Source organism: Protopterus annectens, chromosome 12.part0 (genome assembly GCF_019279795.1).
Source record: "Protopterus annectens isolate FY-2018-M chromosome 12.part0, PAN1.0, whole genome shotgun sequence".
NCBI classification, from domain to species: domain Eukaryota; kingdom Metazoa; phylum Chordata; order Ceratodontiformes; family Protopteridae; genus Protopterus; species Protopterus annectens.
In genome coordinates this window covers 340846351-340859673 of record NC_056746.1, presented here as the reverse complement: position 1 = coordinate 340859673, position 13323 = coordinate 340846351, and the positions used below count along the sequence as shown (strand labels likewise).

Below are 13323 nucleotides of genomic sequence, written 5' to 3'. Positions count from 1 at the left end.
TCCCACAGGGATCGGTCCTGGGTCCTCTCCTGTTTGGCATCTACTTCTCAGAAGTCCAGGCCAACACGGAGGGACACTGGCTGACCAAGTTCACAGACAACTGCAAGCTGGGAGCCATAATTAACTACCCAAGTGATGTAGACATCCTACAGAAAGGCCTCACTGAGACCAATGACTGGTGTCAAATCCATGGCCGTATGCTAAATGCCAAAAAATGCGTCATCATCCCCTTTGGGAAAAACTCAGTTCCCACTAATTACCGCATCGATGGGAGCCCACTGAACACTGAAGGCATTATAAGAGCTCGGGGGACACCGGTTGACAGCAACGTCTCCTTTGACCACTACATTACTACTGTGATCAGAAAGTCCTTCTATGTGGCACATCTCATTACCAAGGGTTTTGCATCCAAGAAGAAAGAGGTCATCATCTCTCTCTACTCTTCCCTCATTAGGCCAGTCATCGAGTATAATGCCCCATTTGGCATGTACTTCTCTAGACACATGCAACAGCTGGAAAGGCCACAAATCTACCTCATGAAGTGGATCCAAGGCCTTAAACACATGTCCTACACGGACAGACTCAAAAACCTCCAGCTACTCTCTGTCTCATATCATCTACTAAGAGGCGACCTTTGCTTGACGTACAAAGCCATGTCTGACCCAGCTCTGTTAGAAATGCTACATCTAAAGAAATCCAAATCCCTCCACACCACACACTCCAGAGACCTCAACCTCATTACCACAATCAACAGAACATGCTGGAGGGACAGGTTCATAATCCAGGGACTGCCCATGCTCTGGAATACACTTCCCATACATGTCAAGCTGAGCACTGCACTGGCCCTCTTCAAGAGAAATCTTGGTGAGTGGATGGGAAACAGAAAGTTCACCCTGGGGATCACTGCAGTGTCTCTTCTTGACAGATGCACTGGGAACTAATGTTGGGCGGAACTATGTCAGGGCACTTCTATGGGCTAGGCTTGTAAATGTTCCAGGGCCATTAGTCTAGTACACACCTATGAACCTATCAACCTATAACTCTTTTTATAGAATAATAGTGAAGTACTACGGGCCATTTTAAGCATAGTCATTTTCCCTTTTTGTACTCAAAATAACCTCATTTCATTACAGATTGACCTTACCCATCCCATGGTTGATAATTATATATTATCCCTAATGAGAATAACTGGGATCATATCATAAATAATTTAAGGGGACCCATGCTAGGAATAAAGCATTTAGGAGCTGCATTTGTCCATTAGTAGTACAGGTGGCAGTCAAGGGGTAAATGTTCTGGTTCCTATGCATAAATCTAATTTGTGCTTAAAAATGGACAGGAATGAACTTTGTTTTTTGTGGATGGGCAGTCTGTTCCACAGCAGTGGTATGCTCTATGAACTATACCTGTCCTTCCAAATTGTTCCACTGATGTAGCAAAAGAGGTTTAGATCCTTAGATCGAGTATTTTTCATGCCATTTGACTTGCTGATGTGCAGTAAATCCGTCAGTAATGGGATGTCTTGTATGCAAGACACAGTTCACCTCTTAGCAATCTGTAGGATACCAAGTACAGTGACAGGGCTTTTAGTCGGTCCATGAAGAACACGTTTTTTAGGTCTTGTATAGCTTAATGGTAGAGCATCTGGACTGGTGATCTGGAGGGTCTGGGTTAGAGTCTTAGTTGAAACAAGCATGTTTTTAAAGGTGTGTATAGCAAAACATTTAAGATCTGTGTGGCCTAGTGGGATAGTGCAGTATCTTTTTAGTAAGGTATCTCTGTGGGAGTTTCAGTTGTTGCAAATGTCTGGACAGATACATATCATTATGTTCAATGACTGGCCTAATGAGGGTTGAGTAAAGTGGACAATGACATCCCTAGATCTAGTCACAATCTCTTTCTTTATAAGCTGTGTAATACAGAATGACTTTCTTACAACAATAGGCACATGTTGGTCAAAAGTTAGGTTACTGTCCACACAAGTTCCCTAATCCCGAACAACTAGGTCAACTGTTAGGGTGTTTTGTCAATGTGGTAGTTCCCTGGGGTAGCTAACTTCTCAGAAGATGCAATGAATATTTGGCATTTAGCTTCATAACATAATTTTGACACAAGTTATTTACTTTTGACAAATCTTCCTGCAGGATGACTAAGTCATTTGGGGATTCAGTGACTGCTCCTAGCTGCAGTCATCTGCAAACTTACTAGGGTAAACACCAAACAACTAAATCCAAAAACAATAAGCCGCAGGCAGAATGTTAAAAACACCATTCAAAGATGAAGTGCTTTTCGTCCAGCCAGCTGACCGGACTTCATCAGATCATCTGCAAACTTAGTCAGACAGGGCCCTTTGGTATTGGCTTTTACTTCGAAAAACTAGATGCCAAACAGAAGAGGTCCAAGTACAGAACCATGAGAGAACTCCACTGGTGACTGGTCTCTTTGTGGAGGTAACTTCCCCTAGTTTGATTATCTGCATCCTATCTGTGAGCCAGTTGGTAATCCAGCATGTGACACAGGGGTTTATTCCCAGTTTATTTAGTTTTCTTACTATACCTGAGTGGGGAATTGTGTCAAATACACTTGGACACTGGGCTGATTGGGCCAGTTATTTTACATTAAGAGGTTTATAGTGCCTGAATATTTGAACTGTATCTTAGGCCTACTGAATCTAGCTTATATACTTGTTGTTTGTTTTTGTTGTTTGTTCCCTGGAAGCTGAATTACCCTAATCATAACTTCTTCTCAGCTTCTGTGGATCACTAGTGATATCTGCATTGCTTACTGTACTTGTTTCATGTCCAGGTCAGTTTCAATCTCCCTCCTCCGGTCCAGCTGGTGAATCTGGGAATCTTGAGGCAATGTTATAACTGCCTCATGTACACAGACAACCGCCAAACTGGAGGCTGAGCTCTCTCAACTCAGCCTAAACAGCAGAGGCCTCCAAAGCAGACCAACAACTGCTGCTACCTCAAGACACCCCCACAACACAAACCACAAAAAGTAAGCAGTGTGCAAAGCAGCCCTTAAGGCCAAGCACAACACCAAACATACTTGTTATAGGTGACTCCATAGTCAGACACACTGGCACACCACCACCCAGGCTGAACAAGGAGAGAAGAGGAGGGTAAGCTGCCTATCGGGCGCTAGAATCCGCCACATAACACACAGTGCAACTAACAACATAGGCAAAACTGCTCTACAAATTGTAGCATGCTACAGGCCACCCTCTCAAACAAGCCCTTTCTTTTCTAAGCGGTTCCTGGAGTTCATAAATTCAAATGCCATGGAACCTTACAAATGCCTTGAACACCTCCAGGACTGCATGGATCAGGCAATCCCCAAAAAAAAAACCAAGACTTCCACAAAAAAGGGCAAGCGTCCAGTGGTGACCCCACCCCCAACCATTACAAAAAACAAAGAGAAGGATAAGGACATGATAGATAGAACAAAAAAAATAAAAGGGAACCCCCCCTGATCATTATTAAAAAAAAATGAGCACTCATAAAATCAACTAAGGCTAATTTTTGAGAAAAAAATTGCCATGGATCAAAGGACAATCATAAGGCCTATGGTGTCCCGGCTGTGTGCTACCGAAGCTAAATGAGGAATTAAACCGTGGTCCCACAAAGGTGCGCCTCTGGGACCCTGGTAAATGGTACCCCCAAGCTTAACAAGTCTAGTCTGCAGATATAGGGCAGACCGAGAGACCCAGTTTGGCTTTCCAGTTTGGCTTTGCAAGGGAAGATCTTGCCTTTTGAACTTGGTCGACTTCTTGAGTAGTCACCAAATGCCATGAGAAGGCAAGGCAGTCCATACAGCCTACCTTGACCTTGCAAAGGCTTCGACACACCCCACTCGGGTATGTAGAAAAACTACCAGCTTAAATGAGGGTTAGAGCTGTTGCTGGTGTCAGACTCTCCAAGCGGTCACAAGTGGTGTCCCTACTTCTCAAGTACAGGCCAACATGGATAGTGGAAGATGCATGACACTGATATATCCCTGAAGAAGGACTCACGGAAAAGATTAGCTGGTGCCAGAGCCATGGCCTGAAGTTAAACGCCAAAAACTTATCAGACCAATGATCGAAATGCCCCATTCATTCGGGATGTATCCACACCCGACATCTGCAATTGAGAGACCCAAAAGTTCCTCACCAAAAGGATAAAGGGACTCCAAAATCTGTCATATGCTATCAGTCGCATACCGCCTGCTCAGAGGTGACATGACATGTGACATACAGGGCCATGTCCAACCCGAATTAATGGACATGACCAAAACCACTAGAGCAAGCGACTTAAACCTTATTATCCAGAGACTCCCCCCTATGTGTGGAATAAAATCCCGTCCATGTGGAGGCAGAGCACCTCGCTGACTCTGTTCAAGAAAAAGCTTTGGCCAGGTCTATGCATGCTGTGTGTACCATTGTGCCTTCATTCATTGTTTTGGTGATATTTTCACAAAAAGTCTACCACTCCAAGTAAGAATGACCTGCCATTGATGAATCCAAGTTGAAAAAAAGTCTAGTGTTTGGAGGTTCCCTATGTCCTGATTGATTAATTCCATGACAAGTCTTTCCATGGCTTTGCACGTGAATTATGGGTCTGTAATTACCTGAGTCTGTGGAAGGTCTTCCCTTATGCAGGGGGAATGACTGTAGCTGTTCTCTAAATCACTTGGTACAAAACCTGTATGGAGGCCGACTTTGAACAGTGTTGTTGGGGGTGTGGCTAAATTGTGCGTCATGCTATTTAAGATGCATCCAGGGATATTGTCAAGACTCAATGATTCAGTATTTTTACCTTTTGATAGTACTTTTAAGACTTGGTCTTGTGTGACAGTTGAAGGTGAGCCAATTTCAGGTATATCATGAGGGACACATGGAGGGGAGAGAAGGGTAAAATTAGAGCTAAATTTATTGGCCAGTAGATTAGCTATATCTTCAGCCTCAGTGTAGGTAATTGTTTATAATCAACTCAGTGCATTGCTGCATTGTGCTTTTGAAATTAAGAGAATGTCTAAAAAAATGTCTTGTGATTGTCTTTGGCTTGGGTAGCTATTTTGTCCTCAAACTTGTCTTTGGTGGATTTTATTAAGCTCATGTATTGTGTGTTTACTTAAGTAACAAGGACTCTAACATTCTGGGGATTACTCTTCTTACTTTTAGTCAAAATTATTTTCCTTTTATTATAAAACGTGTCAATATTATGGTTCCATCATGTGGGTTTGTTTCTGGGATTTGCCCTGCACTTATTCATACAGGGCAGAGCTGCATCTATGCAGCTGTTTACATGCTGGTAATGAATTAACTAGGTTTGGTGGGGATTTGAAGCTTGCTATGTTATCATTATTATTATTATTATACAGTTATACATATATGTTATATTACTACATAACATTAATTATTTTATTTTTCTGATTACCTTAAAATAAAAATGTATTATTTATTTATTTTTGCTGCAATTGAAGGTCTGCTTTTAATTTAGCATTTACAAGTAGGATACGTAACATCAATTTTTTTTACCTATTTTCTTTCTGATGACCCTAAAAAAATTGGGATTAATTTAGTGTTGCAGTTCTGTAAAGTTACTTTGGTTGCAGTGGCAGTTGTTCCTTCATGTACTACAAGTGCCATCTCTGAAAGTTATATTTTTGTAGTCTAAACCCTTTGTTACTCTTGCATCTATGTTCTGATGATTACATCTTTCTAGATATATAAGCAAGTGCTTACAAATGCCCTCTGATGTAGCTAAGAAAACGCTTTTACCTTTGTCAGCATAGCCATGAAAGCACAATCTCAGAAATAACCACCAACCACATATATAACTGAGACAATCCATGGACTATTAACTTTTTTACTTGTACTTTGACTTAGACATGTACTTCCACTTCAGATGACTCCTTGGCTAGGACCAAAAGACTCGACCAGCAGTTAGACACTGACAATGGACCCGATTCCAGAACATTTTAAGCTCCAAACAAGGTATGGCCCTGAACTTGTACTCCATCTGAAAATGAAGGCTATTCTAAATGGCCTGCCTACTAGTTACTCTAATGAAGACATGCATAAGCAGTTACTGAGAGTGCCCCTTGTACTGCAGGATTCCAAAAGCTGCTCTTCACTTGCTGATCCATTTGCAGGTGGACGTAACAGTTGGCAGTGCATGTCAGATATACAGAACAGGTCCTGGATGTACACACATCCACAAAATGGATAAGCCAAAGCTTGAATGTACAAAATGCCAAACACTTTAGTGTTCTTATAAAATCAGTCCATCTTTAAGTGCAGTACGTAAAACATCTTTAAAGAAGGTTGATGAAGCCCACTTTCTATGCAATACTGTTTATACAAAAAAGTAAATGTTCCCAATTTTTCCACACATGATATTCTCCTGCACTAGGAAGCATCTTTTAATGCTGCCCACTCAGCCACAATTATAGTATAATACCTACTTCACTACTGCTGGATCTGTTAGTAAAATATAGTAGATAATAAACTGTGTCCCAGTCTGCCAAGAATATGCAGAGCACAGCTAATAGGGGTGGTTCCATTCACTGGACTCCTTAAACACATAAATGCAGCTAGTAAATTGTTTTCTAACCCAGTAGTGTATGGAGCATGCTTGTCTTTCTTCCCTGGAAGCAGCATTAACATTGCTCCCCTTATTAAAATTGTCTTGACCCTATATAGAAAGTAAAGATAGAAATTCAACCATTAATTGTATGGTTAGGGAAAATATCTAGATACACATATACTAAGAGAAGGGGGAAGATGCAAGAAAACTGGTTATACTATATTTCATTTCTTATTAAAAGGTTAGCTTTCCATGTCAATTTGTGGGCGAATTTTATTTGTCAGAAATTATACTATCCCTTATGAGACCAAATGAACATAAGAATTCTCATACTCTACTTGACGATGTAGTGACTTCTAGTGTGTATATATATATATATATATATATATATATATATATATATATATATATATATGTGTGTGTGTATAATTTTCTCAGAACGAGACTGTCTGTTTTCTTTAGATATGTATTTGTACTGTTTATTTGTGTTTTTGAGTTATTGTATTGTTGTTATTATTTGGAAAAAAAGAAAACTTAAATAAATAGATTTTGGGGGAAAAAAAATTATCTTGACCCTGGTACAGACATGGTATAACTGCATGCGTACACACTACTTTGCACACCTTGCTGAGACATACATGCTAGCTCAAATAATTTGATAGATGTGCTCAAGCTACAACACATCTAGAGCAAGAAAAATTCCTGCATTTCTTAAAAACAAATGTAAAGAAGTGTAAAGAGCTCTGAATCTTTGTTTAACATCATATTACTCTTTACCACTGTATTCACAATGTTTAAGAATATTCCAAATGCTATAGCCCAAACTCTCAATTTATTCCAATATTAGGTAATACATTATCTGTGTTGTGACACATACCTTACTTTGTTTACCATTACTGATATATTAATTCCTTTCACCCCAGCATGCTACTGTACACCACACTCAGCAAAAGCATGGAGATAATGACAGCATAGCATCTTAACTATAAAATGTGCCTCATATGCATAACATGTCTTGGAATCACATGATTTTCCAGTGCAACAGCAAACCAATTCGGGATACTAATCAGTGAAACAGTGTAGCTGGCCCTCGGCTCCAGCTGCCATTTTGCTGTGCTTAAGTTGGCAGCACTTGCTTTTTTGAGCCCTTTTTCAGACTCTTCTCTATTATGTATTGGATACTATCACCTAAGACACCTGTTCACACTTAAAATTCCCATTCCAAATTACACCTCTGCATCTCAGCCCTGTGTTGTAGAATCTGGCCCATCTTGTCTGATATGGAGTTGTAAGTTAAGTTAATACAGTGCTAAAATAAGCCATATCACCATCCTGTTTGTATCAATAGTTTTGGGGTTCTAATACCTAATTATAACAAGTACAGCTACAGCTGCCTAGTCACCATTCTCAAAAAACACAACTTAAAAGCCAAACTAAACACACTTACATGGCAACTATAGCACACTAAAAACACAAAAATATCCATAAGATATGCTTTTTTGTCTTTAAATATATATTTTACATAATGTCAAGAAGTTTAAAATGAAACACACAAATGAATTTTTAATAAGTATTTTGACATCCAAACACCTACAAAATGAGTGATAGTTACTACATATCAAAAGATACAGTTTCAGCTTATTTACTGAGTACAAAAAACATGCACACATACAAAAGAAAGAAAGCAAGGAAAATGTCTGTATTTCTTAACAAATTAAATGTGAAAACATGGCAGCAGGATTCTGCAACTGCAAAAGCTGTTAAGTACAAATAAATGTGTAAAATATTAAAAAGGAAAATGTTGCAACAGACAACCACCTGCGGTAACAAGAACTGATAACATTTATAAGAAAATGTGCTCAGAGTTGTTCAGCTCCCAAATGGAAACAAATAGGGTCTTTAAATCAATCAATCTCTTGTGTTTGTTCACAAAGAAAGAAAATCAAACCTATGCACTTACAGAATCTTTGAATTTGTAGAAAAAGAGCAACACTAAATAAAACCAAATAAAATCTCCACCAAAAATGGGTAAGCTAAATGGAATACACAGGGTGCAATTGGGGGGTAAGGACTTAGACCTGAAATGTTGCTTTTTCACTTATCCAACTGGCCTACTGCATATGACACTGGCATCACAATCCTTACCACCATGTATCCTTTTTATGTAGCAAAATATTTAGTTTCAGACATTTGTCTTATACAGAGTTGCATGGGATGTCACAGCACATACCAGTAAGCAACTACACATATGCCACAACAATATATCAACACTGATATCTTCTGGTTACGGTTAAAGCCCCCCCCCAACCCCCATTTCATCTATTAACATGTCTTTACAATGTGGGTAGACAGACCCAATTAAAAACCCTTCAGGACAAAAGAAGATATGCAAACTCTGCATAAAAGTCATCCTAGCCAGGAATCAAACCAGAGAAAATAAAACACTATATGGCAACATTGACAACCACAGCGCAAAGTTCACACAGCTGAGCATCATTGAAATATCCCTGATTGAGAACACTTGTGCTGTTTACTGATCTTAGTCTGCACTGTCCAGCCATAAAATCACTGACTTTATGAGGAATGGGAAAACATTTTAAAAGAAAAACCTGGGATGTTTTACAATTATGTTATGCAAGAGTCTATATCACTTTATCAAAGGTTCACTTCTGCGAACCACTGTTCGTCAAACCAAACACAGCAAACTTTCACGTCAAAAAATGACTTACCCAGGTAAAGGAACAAGTTGCCCAGCATTCTGACTGTCACACACAGCACAGTATTTCAAACCCACCCAGGTGGGGGGCTGCACCCCCCATACCCCCTAACTATACATACCAACTCCTAGATCAAATTTCCAAATGATGGAGAACTTGTTCCATTCCCTGAGTAGGTCATTCACTGAAGTGAACGTTTGCTGTATTTAGTTCGATGACCAGTGGTTCGTGGCAGTGAACCTTCGATAAAGTGATATAGACCCATTACACAATACATTCACTGACTTGATTACTATCCTGCAATTTGTCTAAACAACCTTAAAAACTGGATGGAAGAAGCATCAATGGCCCAGAGGATTTGCCTTGCAGCGGTTAACATGTCAAAGAGGAGGTGGTGGTTGGGAGGAATTGGTTAGGTCAGTTAGGTTGCAGCCAGGATAAATTAGGGATGGGGAAAATCTGAGAAGGTAGCTGGGTGCTGAGTTAGGGATTAAAAGTAGGGGAATAGGCCGGTTTAGACCCCAGCAATGGAAGTAGAGTCAACTCAACACAGAGGACAATAGAAAAAGCAGAAGAAACACTGGAACAAACAGGAGAAGTAGTAGAGAAAAGAGTTACAGGAAACAATAAAGAACTTGTATCACTGATTTCACAAATAGATTTTAGAAGCATCTAAACAACACTAAATTATGACAAACATTTCAGTTTCAGATTTTATATCCTTGAGAAAATACATAATAATGTAAAGCATGGCATTCTATCAACTTTGTAAGTTTATATGTACAATATTTAAAATCTGCCCCTATTTTGGGGCATTTGTCCCCCATTACTTCTGGCTTTGTCCAGATTTCTTGCTCCGAGACATTGATAAGTATGATCATGATACCACACCAAAGATATCCTGAGTGAGTGCAATGTAATATCCCCTTAATTGTTTTACTAAAGCACCATATATGACCTGTTCTCCTTTGCTCATGAATTGTCTCAATTCTCATCCATCCATAACCTGACTACCTACACTCAAGTTTGTTCACACCTTAATTTATACTATGGGGGGGGGGAATTTCTCCAGGACAATCGGGGAACTTCCCCTACTTGTTAGGAGAGTGCTTGTTCTGTTGCTAGCGCGCTGCCAGCTGGGACAGCAGCACTCAAGGAGATCCAAGAAGGCAGATAGCACAGAGGTGAATGCCAGTGCAGTGTTTGAATCTCTACAATATTCTGAGGTGCTGTTTCAGCATAATTTGTTTGTTTAAATGGAAGTAAACATTCAAAATGATGGATGTGTTATTACACCTCCAGTCTGTAGGGTTGCAGGATAATACTTTGGGTGAAGAGACGTTGCAGAGCAAGACAGAGAGTGAAAAAGATGTTTCATGGGATGAAATTATGGACAAAATTTAATAGGAGGAATCAGAAGTTATTTTGGAAGAAGATTGTCAGCCAAAGGAGTCGTGCTGAGATTGTTAAATAAACTGCAGAGAAAGTGATGAGAGATGAACAGAGGAAATAAAATGTCAACAATCAAAGGAAATGTATGGGTCTTTCCTGTACCAGTCCACAAATCATGTTAAGAAATACTGAATAAATAAGTAAGGTGAAGAGGCACAAAATTCTGTCCAAAGCAGGTTGCTGGTGGTTAACCTATCGGAAACCCACCTTCTGTCACTGTTACATGTTAAGTAAGACAGTAAGGATTTACTAGGTGTGTGTGTGTGTGTGGGGGGGGGGGGGTAACAATCATATCACAATTCAAGGCAAAAATCAGGTAATGAACTGACTACTGAATATTATCCTGCTCCTACCTCTCAACATCTTAGAGCAAGGAATCTGGACAAAGCTATCAATAATGAAGACAAGGGCCAAAAATAGGAACACTTTTTAAACACTGCTCATACAAACTTAGAAAATGGACAGGATAACAGGTTCTGCATTAGAATGAATTTTTCAGAAGGGTATGGAGTCAGAAACTCAATTTTCTAACTTCAACCCCAGTGATTTGCCAACGATTTTCCAGAAAACCACAACTTTATGAGAAACGGAACAAAAATATGAGGCAAAAATATGAACATTCTGCGATAATCTGTACAGTTGAGGTACGCCTGTAGTTTATTATAATGACCTGTTTCTGACCAGCAGTGCTCCCCATGAGATTAGACAACCTGAACAGTTATTTAAATGGGCAAAGATCTACTCAACAGACTTTATCTACAATTTTCTCCTGAAATCGTGTATCTTTGTTAAAACAGGACCGCGTTCCATTGTTAAAGATAATTATGTACAAAGACAATAAAAATGCTTCCGGAAAACTTTCATGTATGTCACTAAGCGCGGTTTTGGGGAAGGTAATCATAACTGACAAAAGGCAAATATACACACAGGGTAAATTCCTCAGATATGTGATGGGTTGGTATAGATACCTTCCAGTGCAACAACCCACCCACAGAGGGTGGTCAACCAGAATCTTTGTCACAAGCTACCGGTATTTTTTTTAACTCCAGACCTAGGCTCTGCGGCCCGCTCCTACACTCCCACCCGCGCAAAACGGGAAAATGAGAATAACCAAAATCCTGCTTTGATGGGCAACCAATTTTACTGAGTTAACACACCTTAGAATTAAAGCACAAAGTGTCATTACACAACGCCACCGGAAACAAATTTAATTGTGGGAATACTCTAGCAACTGGAGACGTGGCGAAATTCAGGGGACCAAATGGGGATAGCTCACACCAAATTACTACTAGTAGCAGACTGGAACAAAATGAGAGGGAAAAAAACAGAAAACACGTGTAAATAACCCATAAACTGTCTGTAGAGCTTGCTGATGTACCAATGGTCATGAGCAAGTGGCCGGTTGTTTTAAAATTTGCTATATTTCTCTACTATACTCAGTTATGTAATGATATCTATGCGAACGAGACAACAAAACTTTTATGGTGCAAAACATTCGTGTCACGTATGTTTTGGAGTCTACATTTCCCGTACAGCAGAAGCTTAAAGACTCACCTTTCTACCTGGGTGCACACCTGTGCTCAGGATTTTTCTTTTATTAGCTGCCAACAAAAGTTTACAGAATTTCTTTGCAGATCACCTATATTCTTTCAGTACAGTCATTATTCGGGTCCTTGCTGGAGAAAATGCTTCCCTTACTGCTGAAAACACTGTACTATGCTTACAGCTGCCACCTAGAGCCGCTGAAGGGACAGCGTCCATGCTGTCAACAATTCGGGAGGCTGTAGTTAATTGCTCGATGTGTATTCCTATCTGTATATATTACACAAACGTATTACCACTGTATAGGTAAAGCATACCTCTCAATTTCTTTGCTCAAGAATCAGCGACAAAGCCAAAAATAATGAAGGACGGCTGGCCCCCAAACCAGGGCCTTTTTATGTTATTCTGATTTTCTTAGACAGTTAATAGAGCAGCATGTCTTGCATCAGCATGCATATTTGAAGACTATGAAACACAAAAAAAAATCCAATCGACTTAATCCTCAATGGCAATCAAAAATTGAATGAAAGGGATACTACTACAAAATTAAGAGGCAAATTCGGGGACATCAGGTAAAATCAGGGGCAGTTCAGCACTAAGAGATTAGGTTTAGTCAGAAAGTCCAGACTGTATACCAAGCTTCCGCTGCTGTCGTATCTCCTAATACCATAAGTGTGTGTGTGTGTGTGTGTACACGTGTGCGTGTCTGTATCTGTATCGTGTATATAAATGCATAGAGGTTATTATACATCAATAAAGATACCAAAAGTAACACAGATAACATTAGGCAGATAAATCAGGCAAGTAGTGAATGCAGCTAAAAAGTGTACATTTACGAAGTAAACCAGGTGCAAGCAAATAACCAGTGCTTGTCAAAATAAAGCGATAAGTATGTGAATCAACAAGAGTGCCTACATAATGTATATAAGGGGTAAAATTTAACTGGCATATGTTGAATAGTAAACAGTGCCATGTGAGGAATAATATATTGTGAGTACAGTCTGCATGGTACAATGAACAGTGTGTTCTAACCTGCT

General features: G+C 39.7%; 1 protein-coding gene across 1 annotated transcript in view; it reads right to left on the bottom strand.

Moving 5' to 3' along the window:
* The window catches only part of ZC3H7A (zinc finger CCCH-type containing 7A), a 1693893-nt gene extending 1680973 nt beyond the window's left edge, over positions 1 to 12920 (bottom strand). The window contains exon 1 of the mRNA XM_044089416.1: positions 12299 to 12920. The gene's annotated coding sequence lies outside the window, so the exon portion shown is untranslated. The remainder of the gene's footprint in view (positions 1 to 12298) is intronic.
* Between the last annotated feature and the right edge of the window lie 403 nt (positions 12921 to 13323).